The sequence below is a fragment of the Temnothorax longispinosus genome, chromosome 6 (genome assembly GCF_030848805.1).
Source record: "Temnothorax longispinosus isolate EJ_2023e chromosome 6, Tlon_JGU_v1, whole genome shotgun sequence".
In the NCBI taxonomy this organism is placed as follows: Eukaryota; Metazoa; Arthropoda; class Insecta; order Hymenoptera; family Formicidae; genus Temnothorax; species Temnothorax longispinosus.
In genome coordinates, this window is record NC_092363.1 from 12,578,981 (window position 1) to 12,595,926 (window position 16,946).

The window sequence follows — 16,946 nt, forward strand, 5'->3', positions numbered from 1 at the left end:
CAAGTAGTCTTGTTAAGGATGTATGGGTGACATCTCAAAGCATTACCAAAAAGCTAAAAATTTCATAGATTGTTCTATTATTACGTCTAAGTATCTGTGTAAAATTTCAGCACAATTCTCTTACTGGTTTAAAAGTTATTGTAATTAAGGATGTATTGGAGATATTTCAAATATATTCAGAAAGTGCTGTAAATTATTTCTAAATTAAATTAAAAATACGGTGTAAAATTTTGAAGTTATTAAGAGTTATTTAAGTTTAAAGTTGATAAAATTAACATTATCTCTTATAGAGAATCGACATTTTTGCTATAAATATAAATATATAAATAAACCATTAAGATATTTCTTAAACTTTTTTTATGTGTAAAACATACATCATTGATATTGTATTCTAAGTTTCAAAATTTTTTACCACAAAAAAATTTTTTAATTGTTTAAACAATACTAATTATTTAAATAACAAAAAATCATACTCAAACTGTTAACGATAATCCCTTCTAACATAAAAAAATTTTGAGTTGTTTGACATACATGCAAAGTCTTCTTTTATTGAAAGTTTAACTTTTAGTAAGGACTGTACGACCCATACATCCTTAAGACAATCTTTTTAGCTTAGAATGAGTAAAACGTTGAAGCAGTACCAGTATTACGTCGAAAAAGAGCGGCGAAATCTACGTATAGCAGCATTATTCGGAATTATTGTCCAGAGCTTTATTGAAGAAACTTTAAATCGAAAAATTTGAGTGAGGTCTTGGGTGGCTCGAAGAAAACATCATGGTTTTCATCACAATGTCTTTCTAGAATTGTCTCTAGAAAATCCAAACAAATTTCGCAGGTATTTTTTAATGTATAATAATGGTATTTACTTTTTGAAATAACTGCTTTTACATCTAAACTCAAGTAATTTTCTTTTAATCTCATGTCCAGGTACCTTCGAATGGACACAAATACATTCGAATTCATGCTTCAAAAGGTTACTCCTCTAATTCAGAAACAAAACACGCACTTGCGCGAATGTATCTCACCTGCTGAAAGGTTGTCAGTTACATTGCGACATTTAGCTACAGGTAATGTATATTTTCATCACAAAAAAATATACCAAAACCTTAAGTGACCGATTATGAAATTGAGTTTTGATTTCAGGTGAGACACAGGAGTCTTTATCGCTCAGCTTTCGTCTGGGACAAAGTACCATTTCTGGTATTATCAGAGACACCTGCTCTGCTTTGATCAAAGTCCTGCAGGTGGATTATTTGAAGTTACCAAGTAGCGAAGAAGAATGGAAAGTTGTAGCTACGGATTTTGGAGAGGTGGAATTTTTTTAATTGTATCGGAGCCTTTGATGGGAAGCATGTTCTGATTGATCCATCTCTAAATTCTGGCTCCCTTTATTACAACTATAAAGACAGTTACAGTATTGTGCTACTGGCATTGGTAGACGCCCAGCTACATTTCATTTACGTGGATGTAGGCACTAATGGCCGGATTAGTGACTCTGGCATTTGGAACAAGTCCACTCTGAAAGCTCATATTGACAGCAATTCATTGAAAATCCCTCCTGCAGCATCTTTGCCCGGCACAGAAACTGAATTTCCCTTTGTCATTGTAGGTGATGAGGGATTTCCGCTATTTATAAATATATACTCATACCTTACCCTGGGTCTTCATGCACTGGACGAGATTTATTACTTATGAGATTTATTACTTATGAGATTTATTACGAAAACAGTAGTATTTCAAAATATATAATAATTAGTATAAATTTTCCTTCGAGGCTTTCAAGAGCTCGCAGATGCTCCGAAAACACTTTTGGAGTAATGGGAGCCCGTTTCCAGATATTTCGAAGTCCAATGAGATACGACCCCCACTGTGCAAAGGAGATCATTCTTGCATGCTGTTGCTTACACAATATGCTGCGGTCTCAAGTCGTCGGGCGAGCAATGTACACTCCACCTACCTTCCTCGATAAAGAGGATGTATTTGGAGGCGAAATAAGGTTTGGAGATTGGCACAATGAGCCAATACGAGGCATTGTAAACTTTGTTCATCAGGGCGGGAACAGACATTCCAATTCTGCCCTGCAATTGAGAGACATGTGGTGTGCATATTTTAATACAGTGGGAGCTGTACCATGGCAAATGAAAATGGTTAATTTCTAATGGCATAAATATAGACATAGATGTATGCATAAAAATAAACTAATTATTAAAATTGTAAAAACTTGGGTAAACTTGTGGTGATATTATTAATGTAGACCTGTATAGATAAAGTGATAATATGAAGGTATGTGATGGTTATATCCACTGAACCAAATAAAAGTTTAAGTTCTATAATAAGCATATTTATTACAATATACCAACTTCAAATTAGACAATTAATTAATAACATTAATTAAAATTAATTACAATAATTACTAAATAATTAAAATTAGTTATAGGAAACAAATACAACTAAAACTACTTTTTATACAACTAAAACTAGTGGCACAAAATGTAAATCATAAAACCATTCTTAAAAAATAAATCAAGTTCTGATTATCCGTACAACTAATGCTGCCATTTACAGTCGGCATACAACGAGTTTGTGAGTGTTCTTTTCTTTACATTATAAAAATCTATAACATGGATACTAGTCACAGCAAGTCAGGTAAATTCTTTGGCACCATTTTTGGCTAAAATAATGGACAGAATTAAATTGCACATTCTTAGCTTAACAATCAATATTGTTGCGGCACTGCGCCTTCGCGCTGAGACACCCGTTGCTTCGCTCGCGAGTAGCTTCAAGCCGAAGCGCGTTCCCTGACGACGGGATGTATTGATCGGCGAATCAATTGTCAACTGTCAGATTTTGTCTGGAGTTGCTGGACTGTTCGGACGTGTGTCCGCACTGTCTGTTCTGTATCGAGATAATAAACGTTGAGATTGTTTGTTTCCTTAAAACCGCGGTGTCTCTTTTATTCCCGCGAGCTTCGAGAGTGCGAGTACGCGAGTGCGAGCGAGTGCTAGTGCGACGCGGTGAGCGCAATAATATTTTTGGTCATAACTCATGACTGAAATAAAAATACTGTTTTATAGTAATACTAATACTAATTATAACAAAGAATAAAATTATGTGAACTTAATTTGGCAACCTTTTTGCCACGTACATTCAATGTTTGGAGGGGAAAAAACATGATTTAATATCTAGTAAGAACTATCAAAATCTCATTTTCACATTGTTTTCTTTTTCCAAACTTCGAATGCGAGTTGCAACGAGGTAGCCAAATATGTCTGCATTATCTTCTTGAGGAAGAGTAAGAGGCAGTGGCTGATTGGCTTTTTGCATTAGATTGATTGCTTTTTCCATGATGGCAGTTGATTTATAACGTTTGGTTCCCCTGTTTTCGTACAAATTGTTGCAAAGGGCAGATGCTGGGCGGGGAGAAGGGAGAAGCACAGGTAAAGTCAAAGGCCGAGAACTGTTGGCGCTTGACGCACTTGGAAGGCTCATTGAGGAAGTACAAGACGAATTGGTGGTCGGAGAATTTGTTGTAGCACCTTCACATACAGGTTACAGATCATTGTTTGGATCATCAGGAATTTTCAAAAACATCTGGAAGTAGGAAATAAAAATTACATTTATACATGTGTAAATTGTTTACTAAATTACTGACTTCCAAATCATTCACCTGCAGGTTTTCATCATAATAAATAGGTAGCACCAGTTCTGTATTCATGGCTGTTTGACTTTGGATTACTGGCAAATTTGACGAAGATTCGGCCTGAACACAAGCTTTTTCGAGGAAGAAAAGCTTTTTGTACAAGTGCCACTTGGGCACATAAATGCCGTCCCCGTCCGCCCCACTGCACTTGTTTTTAGATTCCCTGACCTTCTCATGGTTACTAATAAAAGTCTGTTTAATATTTTTTCATCTATCTGCAACAGAATCGCCTGCAAACGCACAACCACAATTAAGAAATTTCAATGCAAAACAGAGTTCATGATAATGCAAAGTCCTAAATGTACCGGTTGTTACTTATTTATAATGGGCAGAAATGCTGCATTGCAATTGCATTATTATATATTTAGTGTGAATAGTATTCATAATCTGACATAACCTGAAAATGAACTTACTGGTGAAGTTGGGCCCCAAGACCGTCGCGACCTGGTCCTAGGCATTGCTTTTTATGTCGTTTCTTCTATAAATGTCTAGTGTGCAGTCTCAAAGTATCGGTCGCCGCTCAACTTCCTCAACAAGGTGGAAATCCAACTCGTTAGTAAAAATACTCTTTTTCGGCGCCATCGTGCTCCCTTCAAAATCCTCTTGTGTTCGCGCCGGCTCCGTACTGGGCGTTGATTGGCTGATCCTGTCGCGAAAAATAGACTTCAGCCTAAACGGCAGCAGCGAACAACAACTGCGAGCTGTTGCGCTCTAATTGGTCGACGCACGATATCAACAGCAACAGCGACCGCAACCGCCAACAGCAATCGCTAGTGTGATACGGCCTTAACACTATCTGTGTATCTGAGATTAATTTGACAAAAATGCTAGATCCTGGTAAATGGTAGACTTGCTAGACAAAAAACCCTTCTCTCTGCTCAATCCTATGATCCTAACTTACATACCTCCTCCGGACAAAACTCCATCGTTAATTGACCTAGCTATAGGATTCGCACGTATTGTCCCAATTTCGGAAATCCGAGTCTTCCGGGATACTCTGAGCAGCGACCACTGCCCGATTCAGATCATTCTTAGTCGCAAGGTCAAAACAAGATCCGTCTTTTCCTTTAAATGCAAGTTTACTCGTCAACAATTTAATAACTTCATCAAAACTCTGGAGAACAACTCAGCAAATATCCAAAGAAGAATCCTTAATTGGGGTGATAATGAGCCCTTACAACAATATAAAGTCTTTACCGAATCCTTGCAAGACGTGATTAACCTCTTTACACCTCCAGTTAGAGGTTCAAGAAATTTGAATTTGAAAGTGGCGTGTAAGAACTATCGCAAAATGCCTACAATTGAGAACTACCAAATATACCATTGAGACAAGACTTTTCAATACTAAGCCTTTCACCCGACGCGGCTTGGGTCGAAGCTGTCGGGGCTCAAAGAAATTAGCCAGTGTGTTGGGCGCTAGTCAATTTTCCCGAAATTGACAAAGTTCTGCGTTTTACGATAAATTCAATAAGATGGTCCGATTGGGCGACCCAGGAAAATGAAACAGGAGATACCAAGAAGGAGGCAATTAGCGGAACTGTAGACTACTACTCACGTATTGACAGATTAATATCCTTTATTTTGACTAGCAGTCAACTCTCGGAGATCGACTCTCCGTGTGATCACAATTCTCAGATCGTTCACAATTCTCGACGACGTTAACGATTTTACAGAGGAATAGACAAATTAACACGTTCGCACGATGCTCACACAGAGAGTGAGTACGGTCCCGTTCTCGCCGGCGGCCTCCCGTGGTCCGGGAGAGAGGGGAGAGTTGCCACACGCACGGCCGACGCTCATTGGCCGTTGGGCGCTATGTCACTACCGGCGCAGCCGTCGGGGTCTGTTCGGTAGTTCGGCTTAACAGAGCGATCCTATTGGATCCAGCGCTAAATTTTGATTTCAATTGAATATCGCCTTATTTTAACGCGGATCCCGAGAGTTTAGTCTGCGAAACGTTAAGGTCGGAATCTCCTGTCACACCATGAACAAGTGATAGAAACAAGAAAAGTTTTGAGAAAAGCTAAGCAGGAAGGATGGAAGAACTACTGTTTCTCGCTTGATCATTTGACTAAAACCAGTAAATGGAAAATGATAAAGAGATACAGAAATCGCAAACTCGCCACTGGTAACACTGATGTTTCTCCAGACAATAGTGTTATTGAGGACACAATCGCCAACATATGCTTCCCCTCCTGTTCAAATTCTTCAGTCCAAATACCTGGTAATCATTTTAGGAAAAACCAAACTCTATTGTGGCTTGATAACCCCTTTATATATAAAAAGTTTCATATCGCACTCAACTCCTCTCACGGAAAATCCAGCCCTGGAATAGATCGTTTTGATTACAAAATTCTTAAAGCTTTCCCGTTGTCTTTAAAGAAACTTCTAAGGATTCTCAATAGCCTATTTGTGGAAGGGTGTTTTCTTGAGACATGGCTTTATTCATTAGTATATTTAATCCCGAAACCTCATGGCAAAGGTGTACGTCCCATTGCTCTCACTTCATGCATTTCAAAAATCCTTGAGAAAATGATACTAAATAGAATTCACTGGGCTATAGAATCACGTAGTACGGACAACACACTTGTACCTGACCAATAATTCGGGTTTTGCAGATTTCGTTCCTGTTCAGACAATCTCACTATTTTCACCTCGGAAGTCCACCGGAACTTCATCAAGGGTCGTCCCACGGCGGCAGTTTTCATCGATATTAAGGGGCTGCTGGAGTGACGGCCGAACTTCACCGCCGTAGAGTTAGCAGACAAATTGAATATTTTTGAATTATTCTTTTTCATATAATTTGGGAATCATTTAGGGAAGTTTAGGAAAATTGTTTAAACATTTGGGTAATAATATTTTTCTGTTATTAACAAAATTTTTTCGAGCGTCAAGTTAGCAGATAGCGATTATGTTTAATGTTTACGATGAATGGAATCGATTGGAAATCATTTAGGGATGACATCTTTATTGTAATTTTAATTTAGGAAAAGTCGCTTTTTTGTAATTTAAATAAATCTTTGTATTAAAAATAAAAATAAGTCTGTTCTTTTTCGCTGCACTTCTGCACTAGTGCAACAAGTTAACTTATTGCTGCAGCAAAAAAGAACAGACCATTATCGGTAGTAGTGTGAAAATTACATATTTTTCGGAGGAGCAGCGAGTAAAACTATGTTGATAAAAGGAACGCATTTGAATTAATTTATCCTATATATAAAAATTAATTTTTATCTTTACTTTACTCAGTGTTTTCAATTAAGTGATACAAGTTTGATCGCATTAAAAGCGCTTTATGGGAAACACATATTCAACCAAAAGTGGATTTTGAATGTTTGAAATTATTAATATAAATAATACATTAATGATATAAATATTATAAAATTTATCCTGTTCAACGTTATTTTAGCTTTAAAGCACAAGATTCGTTGCCCTAATTTAATCAATCAAGTGCTTAATTGATTTGAAGTCTATAGTAATCCAGCACAGAGTTTATGAGGTCATTAATTGCTTTTAGTGCAATCAAATTTGTATCACTCGAAAAAGAGAAAACGCTATTGTTTCGTATAATCCTAAATAGAAAAAATAACTAATAGTACCCAGCAAACACAGAATACACCGAGTGCGTAATTTGATAGCAAATTACGCACTCGGTGTATTCTGTGTTGGCTGGGTAGTTAATTAGTAGTAGTTAATTTAACTATAATGTAATTATTATCATTATCATTATCATTATCATTATCGTTATCGTTATCGTTATCGTTATCGTTATCGTTATCGTTATCGTTATAGTTATCGTTATCGTTATCGTTATCGTTATCGTTATCATTATCATTATCATTACCAAAATCATTATTATTATTATCATCAGAATAATAAATATTTTTATTATTAAACACAATAATGATTCCCATACTTCCGTCTTTTAGTAAATATTGAAAACTATATTGTTTTATTGTAATAATAATAATTATTATTATAATTATTATCAGAATAATGAATATTATTATATTTTTTATGCAAAAAAGCTATTTCATGTTTAATCTGTATACATAGGTATACACTGTTGATAATATAAATAATACAAAGATGCATGAGACTTAATGCATTTTTTATTTTTGTTTTTAATATAAAAATTTATTTAAATTACAAAAAAGCGACTTTTCCCAAATAAAAATTATAATAAAAATGTCATCCCCAAATGATTTCCAATCGATTCCATTTATAGTAAACATAAAACATAGTCACTATCTGCTAACTTGACGCTCGATAAAATTTTGTTAATAACAGAAAAATATTATTACCCAAATGTTTAAACAATTTTCCTAAACTTCCCTAAATAATTTCCAAATTATATGAAAAAGAATAATTCAAAAATATTCAATTTGTCTGCTAACTCTACGGCGCGGCGGTCCGAACTTCCTCGATGTCGATAATGTCAACATTTCTAATTTTGTTTTTCCTATATCTGTCTTTGTCTAACGAAATGACATCTGTCTTTGTTCGATCGCTGCGCCATCTCTTTTACTGCTCTGCTTACTAGCCTGCGTGTATATTTTTGTGGAAAATATACACGATTTCTTCGAAGCCCAAATTTTTTTTTCCAGGTTTTTAATCTCAATTTCAACGGTACGTTATTGTTTGTGCACGTTGCACGTATTCTGAAGAGTGGGAACATTTCATTTTGTACATATAATCTATAGAACTGTTCATATTAGAAAACATGGTTATGAAGTGATAGCATTTTTACATTTTTTTTCAATTATCACTAATTTTTTAAATTCCCACTCTTTATTAGTACCTACACTTTACTCCTGTAAAAGTATTTTGCGATCTATAAAGCCGTTTCAAAGAACAAGCCCTGACTGTTTTTGTCGGTAATTGTAGCCTGTCCAGGATCCCTGTTAAGGCAGCCTTCGATAACGTTATTCCTGAGATTTTGATCAAAAACTTAGTTGATGCCAACTTTCCTAAAAATATATATGTACATTTGTTCAAAATTTAATCTCTCAAAGAAACGTTCAATTCGTTCCGGACGGTAAACCCAACCTATCTAGATTTTCCCGTAAAGGTACTCCGCAGGGCTCGGTCCTCAGCCCTACGTTATTCAACTTTTATCTTAGAATAATTAGAAATAAATTACATCGTTACACTAAGATACTACAATTTTCGGATGACATCGTCATCTATGCATTGGATTCCAGCCTTAGTAAGTCTCTCAGTTCGTTGGAAAAATCTTTGGCTAGTATTAGGGAATATTTGAGAAATCGAGGTCTTGAGATATCTCCCACTAATTGTAAGTCACAAATAATGATCTTTTCAAAAAGCGCTCCGGCCAACCTTAGACATCATCACATCAAGCTGGGTGATAATATCATCAGGCCTGCGGAGAGTGAGGTTTTTAGGTGTGGTATTGGATTCCAAGTTAACGGGAAAGCCCCATATGGACCATATCATTTGCAAAACCAGGAAAATTGTCAACATTATATCTTTTTTGAGAGAGGTATGGTGGGGCTTACACCCACAATTACTTCTCAATGTATACCGTGCCATTCTGAGGGGCTCAATTGAATATGCCTCCCATATATTTGCACTTAAATGCAACCCCAAATTTCACCGATTAGAAATAATACAAAATAAGGCCATCAGAGCTTGTCTAGGGTATAGAATTTACATCCCTATAAATACCATGTTGGCAGAAACCAAGGAACGCCCCTTGAAATTACGACTGAGATACTTAGCTTCCAAATATCTGTTTAAAATCCTATCAATCACTGACCACCCCGTAAGCAAAGTACTGTATCAAATTTCAGACGCTATTCATGATAACGTCGAGGTAACTGAGAGTATCATTTGAGACTTCCCTCTGATTAATCTCTTCCAATAAGCCAGTTCATACTCGCTTCACCTCCACCAATCACTCTATTCTACTCCATTCCAACTCTTACCAATCCACCCTTTTTCCCCACCTCACTACTACCCGAGAGCCGATTTTATTAGTATTTTTAAAAGAGTTCCCAGATCTTCCGTACAAAATATATTTGATCAAGCTTTCGGTCCAATTATGAAAGATTCCATTGTTTTCTACACGGACGGGTCTAAGCTTGGAGCGGACTGTCACGTTGGTTCCGCGTGTACTCACCGCAACTACAATTAAGCCTTAAGTACAATGTTACGTCCCGTTTGCAATCGGAACGTCGGAACGTCGTGGGTTTACGTGAATCGAAATGTTAAAGCCTTTGAAATATTCTAAGGCAAACTCGAAGGTAAGTTAGACTCATGATGTGTTTCTTTTAAATTTTGACCCGCGCTACACTCTCTAAGGATGAGACGAATTTACCGTGTTAATGTTTCTGTCTGAAAAATTCTAGGTTTTGAGCGCGTTTCGACAGCCGGGGCTGGTTGAGACGAATTGGGGACGCCCTGAACGTTCGGCGATCGCGGCTAAGTTCCGTCGCGCTCTCGCGGCTAAGTGCTCGTTCGGCGATCGCTAAGTGTTTCACAGTTCGCGATGCTCTCAACTAGATGCGAATACAATCGTGCCTGATGGAGATCGAACGTTAATTGCCAGCTCCCGGCTTCGCAGGGCCGATATTTATACTCCCAGTTCGGTGGCGTCCCGGGGTAAGGGACCGCAGGGCTCACGCGGATGCGCGAAATTATCACGGGAGAGCGCGGGAGAGCGCGTGTTTATTCGAGAGCGTTGCGTACCGGTCTAGACTGTCGAGTGATCGTTCAATAAACGAATATATTGAATTATCCGCTAGTTATTCCTTCAGCTTCTTACAAATATATTTCATACTTTTACACTTATTGTTTTCTATAAAGGAGACTTGAGTCGTAGCAATATCGCAATCACTCCACGTCGTTCGTTTGTTTAAACAAATTTTGTGTGCCGAACCGAAGGTAGGGTCACAGTATATACAGTAGCGCAACTCTCTGTCGGCGCCTTTGATGTTAGTGTTGTCCAAAATGGAGTGCGCATGCGCGAAATAAGTAAGCGCCCACTAACACCATCTGAACGTCTTTCTCTAAACTTCTTTCTCAGTTGCTCTTCCTTTCTCCGCTCTCACTCCGCTTTTACATGAAATTAATCTGATTTTAATAAAAATAATGAAGATAAAGGTAAATCTGAAAAATAGTGGCCTCCTCACCGATTTCGTTGAACTTAGGCTTAATCGACGCGTTTTTGCACAAAACGACCGAATCTGGCAGAAAAAAGTGTCGCTCTGCCCCGCGAAGCGAGATATTAACAGTTAAAGTTGACAGGAATCAGGTTATGAGACCTGTCATACCGACGAGCTGTAGCGACTACAAACATGCCCTGCGGCCATATGCGCATGCTCAGTGGCCGCACGCGCATGCAGCGTGACAACTGTTTGGTTGGTAAGTCAGAAGTGTAACATAATTCGAAATGATATTTTTTTGTTTTATCATAAGTTATCGTGTCAAAATGCAGCAGCACGAGTTTTTGGCAGTGACTCACGATAAAGACAAATTAATAAATTATTTAATAGAACATAATGTGATAAGCAACGGAATATATTGTCCGAAGTGCAATAATAAATTAAAGTTAAAGAGAGATAATTTCTCATTTCGTTGTCGGAAAGTATTATATGAGAAAAATAAACATAAAAAATATGTGAAGAAACAATGCACATTTAAATGAAGTGTTAGATTTGATACATGGTTCAGCAAATCTAACTTAAGCCTGGAAACAATATGCAGGATGACTGCATATTTTATTATGTTAAGACCTCCGAGACTTATGTTTATGTGCACAGAGTTACAATTTTCTCAGCACTCGGTTGTTGACTGGATTTCTTTTTGCCGAGAAGTATCATTTAATATACTTAATACAATGAATATATGTTCAATAGATATATATTTATAGAATTTGTTATGTTGATTTGTTATAATAGGTTTGCATATATTGAGCCGAAAAGAACTCAACGAAACTTGGAGGGCCCAATATAATCGTCGAAATAGACGAAGCAAAAATCGGCAAAAGAAAGTACAATCGTGGCCGAAAAATCGAGGGAAAGTGGATCTTCGGTGATTACGAACGTGGTACAAAAAATCATGCGTGTGGTCGCCACGCGCGTTAGAAATGAAACTTCTGAAGGCAAGGCTTTGCCATAACTTTTCTAAAATTAATACAAAAATAATGCAACGGAATTAGTCACTCCAAGCCGCCCGCAACTCGAAAATATAGTGTTATACGCAGTTCTCACTATATCCGTCTTGCCAGTGCCGTACGCCTGATCGAATTTTCGTGACGCGTTTTCGAGTCGCAAAATCGAATTTACCTACTTACCGATCCAAAAGGAGTTTCACTTTGTACGCCTGTTGGTCGAATTTTCGTGACACTATTTCGTGACGTTTTTTCGTGTCGCACAATCGAACTTACTACCGTACCAATTAAAGAAGTTTCATTTCGTACGCCAATTGGTCGAAAATTTTCGTTACACTTTTCGTGTCGCATAATCGAACTTACTACCGTGCCAGAAGAAGAACCGTCTCGCCAACGCCGTACGCCTATTGGTCGAATTTTCGTTACATTTTCCGTGTCGCACAATCGAACTTACTACCGTACCAAAGAAGTTTCACTTCCGTTACACTTTTTCGTGTCGCAAATCGAATTCACTACCGTGCCTAAAGAAGTTTCACTTCAAAAAAATTTTATTGTGCCAGTGCAAGAGCCTACACTCAGCATATTGAACGTGTTTGGAGAGAAGTAAGGGCTAATATCCCACGGTATGAAACGCGTTCTTCGCATTTAGTGGGATATTTAGCTGAATATCTCTTCAAACGCGTTCATGCTTATGAAGATCGCTTAAGGGGATCCTGCAGTGACAGGCGAACTTCCTCGATGTCGATAATGTCAACCTTTCTAATTTTGTTTTCCCTATATCTGTCTTTGTCTAACGAAATGACATCTGTCCTTGTTTGATTGCTCACCATCTCTCGCAAGATCCGGCAACTATTGTTGCTGCTCTTCTTGTCATTCTACATCCGTATTTGCATTACTAAAATAATTTTTCGATGGATCTTTTTTTGTACGCATTGAATCTTACTTCTACTTGCACGATATTATTCCTACATGTTTTCCCAAGGGCATATGATAAACATTATGTATGTATAAACTGCAGAATTTTTGTTTTAAGCAAATATTGTTGTCAGGTGACAGCTGTATGTGCCCAAATAAGTAATATTTTTAATTTTTTGGTGTTTTTGATATAAAATCGCGTTTGTTACCCTAGATTTTTGCGCGGACTTTAATTCTGTAAAAGATTTTTGCAATTCTATAAAGCCAATTAAATGATCCATCGAAAAACGATAATGTCCGTAAATCATACGACTGCAAGTTAGTGACGCGCTTTAAACACTTAAATACTTTTAAAGCGCGTCACTAAAGGCCATTGCACGTAACAAAGTTTTAGTCATAATCGTAAGGCCGTAAGAAAATAGACCAATCACAGTCGATTATTCTCCTTGAGCTCGAAGAATAATCGAGTGTGATTGGTCTATTTTCTTACGGTCTTACAATTATGACTAAAACTTTGTTACGTGCAATGGCCTTAATGTATACGCCGAAAGAATATCATTTCGAATTATGTTACACTTCTGACTTACCAACCAAACAGTTGTCACGTGACCTCTTGCATGCACGTGCGGCCACTGAGCATGCGCATATGGCCACAGGGCATGTTCGTAGTAGAGACCTAGATAATCAGAGATGCGACATTGAAGGGCATAGCCTGATTGGTTGTCTAAATCACGTGATAATAACGCCATGTTGGTTCCTTACTGCATGTGATTGACATCGGTAATGAAATATGTATAATGCACATTTGTATCCCAGCAAACGCTAAAGGATTAAAAGATATTAAAAATTTTTAATACCTTTGAATCCCTTTTTTGGCGGAATTAAATGAAATTAGATGGGATTCGAAATAAGATGGTCCAATCCCATGGAATCCAAAAAAGAAATTTTCAATTCCATCCAATCCTATGGAATCTGTAAAGGTTATGGAATTGCATGGCATTAGATGGTTTAGGAAACGTCTCGCGCCTCCGTTGGGCGACCAAGCGCTGTTTTGTTCGTCGGTGAGCTTTTGTGTATGCCTAAGGGCATTACACGCACTACTGCCGACGGGCAATTAGCCCGAAAATGAGATTTATAAGATCTGTCAGGCCCCGTAGGGGGTCCCTTTACATAGCGGTCGAGACGAAACTTTGAACTCGAGAAGATGCCCCGGCGATGCGACGCCTAACGGCGTCGACGCGAACTGCCGGTAATGCAGATACCGCGCGGGCGTGTACTATTGGTGGCGCGTACCACCACAGAGTTCAACACGGACACTTTTCAATCCCTATCCTGGCATTCAATGGTATTCATTTTATTGTCAGAATAGACGGAATTCAATGGAATTCAATACGGAAATTTTTAATTCCTAGTTTGGCATTCAATGGTATTCATTTCGTTAACGGAATCAATGGTATTTATTGGAATTCATCACGAACTTTCCAATCCCTAACCTGGCATTCAGTGGTATTCATTTTCGTTAACGGAATCAATGGTATTCAATGGAATTCATCACGAAACTTTCCAATCCCTAACCTGGCATTCAGTGGTATAATATTTTTGTGTCGGAATTGGATGGGATTCAAAAAAGACAAATTCTTTCCAAAATAAGGAATTCCATGTTATTGAAACTATTTCAATCCCTTTTTTGGACAGAATGGAATTCGGAAAGTCCTTAATTGAATTCCTGGCAATCCCGTTTTAATTCTTTTCAATCTTTTTTCGTTTGCTGGGATATTAATGGTAGTTTATTAGTGTTTATAATTTACACTTTTGTGCAATACATTATTATTATTATAGTGTAAGTATTCCTATTTGTGTACATATTTATTATCAAATGTAAACTTAATCTAACCTCTAATAGCACATAATGTCATTTTCTCTCTAATATCATATGAATGTACATACTTAGAATGTATTGAAAATAGAGTCCTTATGTAAGACTCTGACTGAGAATAGACTTAATTTACTAAAAACATCTATAATATTCTCTACATTTGCGATATTTTCCGAATAATCTCAAAATCTACATGTGCTGTTAACGACCTGACTTTTCTTTCAAAGCTATATTATTGAACTTGATCCTTTCTTTTGAGAATATTTTGTTTATTATACAGAATAAAGTGCTGTGTATCTGGTTGTGCAAATATATTTAAGAAGCATCGGAAACTCGAAGGAGATGAAAATTGCCCATTTGTTTTATTCCATCGTTTTCCTAAAAATGTTGAGGTACAAACTGCTCGGATATTTAATGTGAGAAAAATTAATGGGTGTACTTGGCAGCCTATAAATTCGTCACGTGTAGCACACACTGTAAGTTAGAACTTAGCTAAAATTTTTGATAAAATTTGATCATTTCATAATAGCGTATTATATTTTTCTAGGAACACTTTGATTATTCCTCTTGGGAGAAAAATAGAAAAGAGGAGAAAAGGAAACTTAAATTCCAAGCAGTTCCTCCTATTTTTAATAATGTTTCACAGATATCTCAAAATAATCACAATTATTCACGAATGTCAATAATGAAAGATATTACTAACAGTTCTACATTGAAAAAACGAAAGATTGATAGACATGAATTGCATTTATCTGTTCATGATTATATGTATGCAAGTAAAGCTGTCTCCAGTGATAGAAATTTATTTATATTTGATGCCACATCTGTAAGTTATTTTCTGCTTTTAGATTTTTTTTTATATCTTGCCTTTGAATTCTTTTATGTTCACTGTAGTAAAAATAAAAAGAATTTCTGCTATTTAATACAAATTTTTATCTCTTCAGATAAAGAAAACTTCAGTATCTATGGTAAAAGAAGTTACAGAAAATAATATACCAAATATAGAAACTGAATCAGATTTCGTTGATAATGGAAACTCTAATATTGTATTAAATGATTCTGTACTTAAAAATTCTGGTACTACTGTACAAAGTAATAATACTTCGAATATTTTTTCGGAAATGATGGTGGAAGTTGAAAATGCTATAACTGCTCAAACTGTGAAAGAGCAAAATATTGATATTAAAGCTACGTCTTTAAAAATGGAAAATAAACAACTTAAAAAAGAATTGTCAAGGATTCAGAAAATCGCTGTAAGATACTTAAACAAAATGAGACGCTACGCAAGAGTAATAAAAAATTACGTCGAGAAAACGAAAGTTTGACAAATCTCCAGAAGAAAACTCCAGAAGATCACATATCGAAAATATTAAATAAAGATCAAATAAAGGCAATCAAGAGGAAAAATTATCAAGGTTTACCATGGGACACAAAAACCTTGAAAAAGGCTTTAATTTTAAAAGCAAAATGTGGCTCATCAGATACAGAGAAATAAGGACATGATAAAGCAGCGCACTGTCGGGACATTAAAACTAAAACAATAATATTATTTAAAAAACAAGAAAAACAACAGGAAAATATTTATAATAATTTTATTTAGGAAACACGGTTTCCCTTTTCTTGTTCTTATACAACCTAACCTCCTTCACTCAACGTCTCAAAGTACTCATAGGAAAACCAACATGGCAGATAATCGCGATAGCTCGATATATCGACCGTCAATGTCGCATCTCTGATTTCTAGGTCTCTAGTTCGTAGTCGCTACATCTCGTCGGTATGACAGGTCTCATAACCTGATAGTCATCAACTTTAACTGTTAATATCTCGCTTCGCGGGGCAGAGCGACACTTTTTTTCTGCCAGATTCGGTCGTTTTATGCAAAAACGCGTCAATTAAGCCTAAGTTCAACGAAATCGGTGAGGAGGCCACTATATTCTTCAGATTTACCGAAGTAGGGAAGGCAAAGGGTGAATAAAAAAGGAGGAGAAAGCCGAAGAAGGACGAGAGAGCGGACGGAAAGCGGAAGCAGAGAGCAGAGAGACGAGACGGGAAGGCTGACGAGGTGAAGCAGGAACAGGGAAGAGAGACGGGGAGAAAGCAGAAAGGGAGAGAAGGTGTAAAGGGCGAAGGAAGAGAAAGGAGAAAAGAAAGGGGAACGTCAGGGAGAGCGGGGAGAGATGGAGTGAGTGGAGGAGTTGGTGAGGGGGATAGCGAAGGTAGGGGAGGAAATGGAGAAGATTAGGAGGATGATGGTGGGCAGAGAGGGGGGAGTGGGATCGAGCGGGGAGGAGAGGGCGAAGGGAAGAAAGGTCCGAATGACGAAT

General features: G+C 37.1%; 1 protein-coding gene and 1 pseudogene across 1 annotated transcript in view; one reads left to right on the forward strand and one right to left on the reverse strand.

Annotated features, from left to right (window-relative positions):
* The first annotated feature begins 937 nt into the window (after positions 1–937).
* Positions 938–3,533, forward strand: LOC139815414 (uncharacterized; annotated as a pseudogene).
* Dredd (Caspase-8 Dredd) overlaps positions 2,332–16,946 on the reverse strand; it is an 87,354-nt gene continuing 72,739 nt past the window's right edge. Inside the window, exons 7-9 of the transcript XR_011732628.1 lie at positions 4,114–4,346; positions 3,668–3,930; positions 2,332–3,591 (exon numbers count right to left, since the gene is read on the reverse strand). The gene's annotated coding sequence lies outside the window, so the exon portion shown is untranslated. The remainder of the gene's footprint in view (positions 3,592–3,667; positions 3,931–4,113; positions 4,347–16,946) is intronic.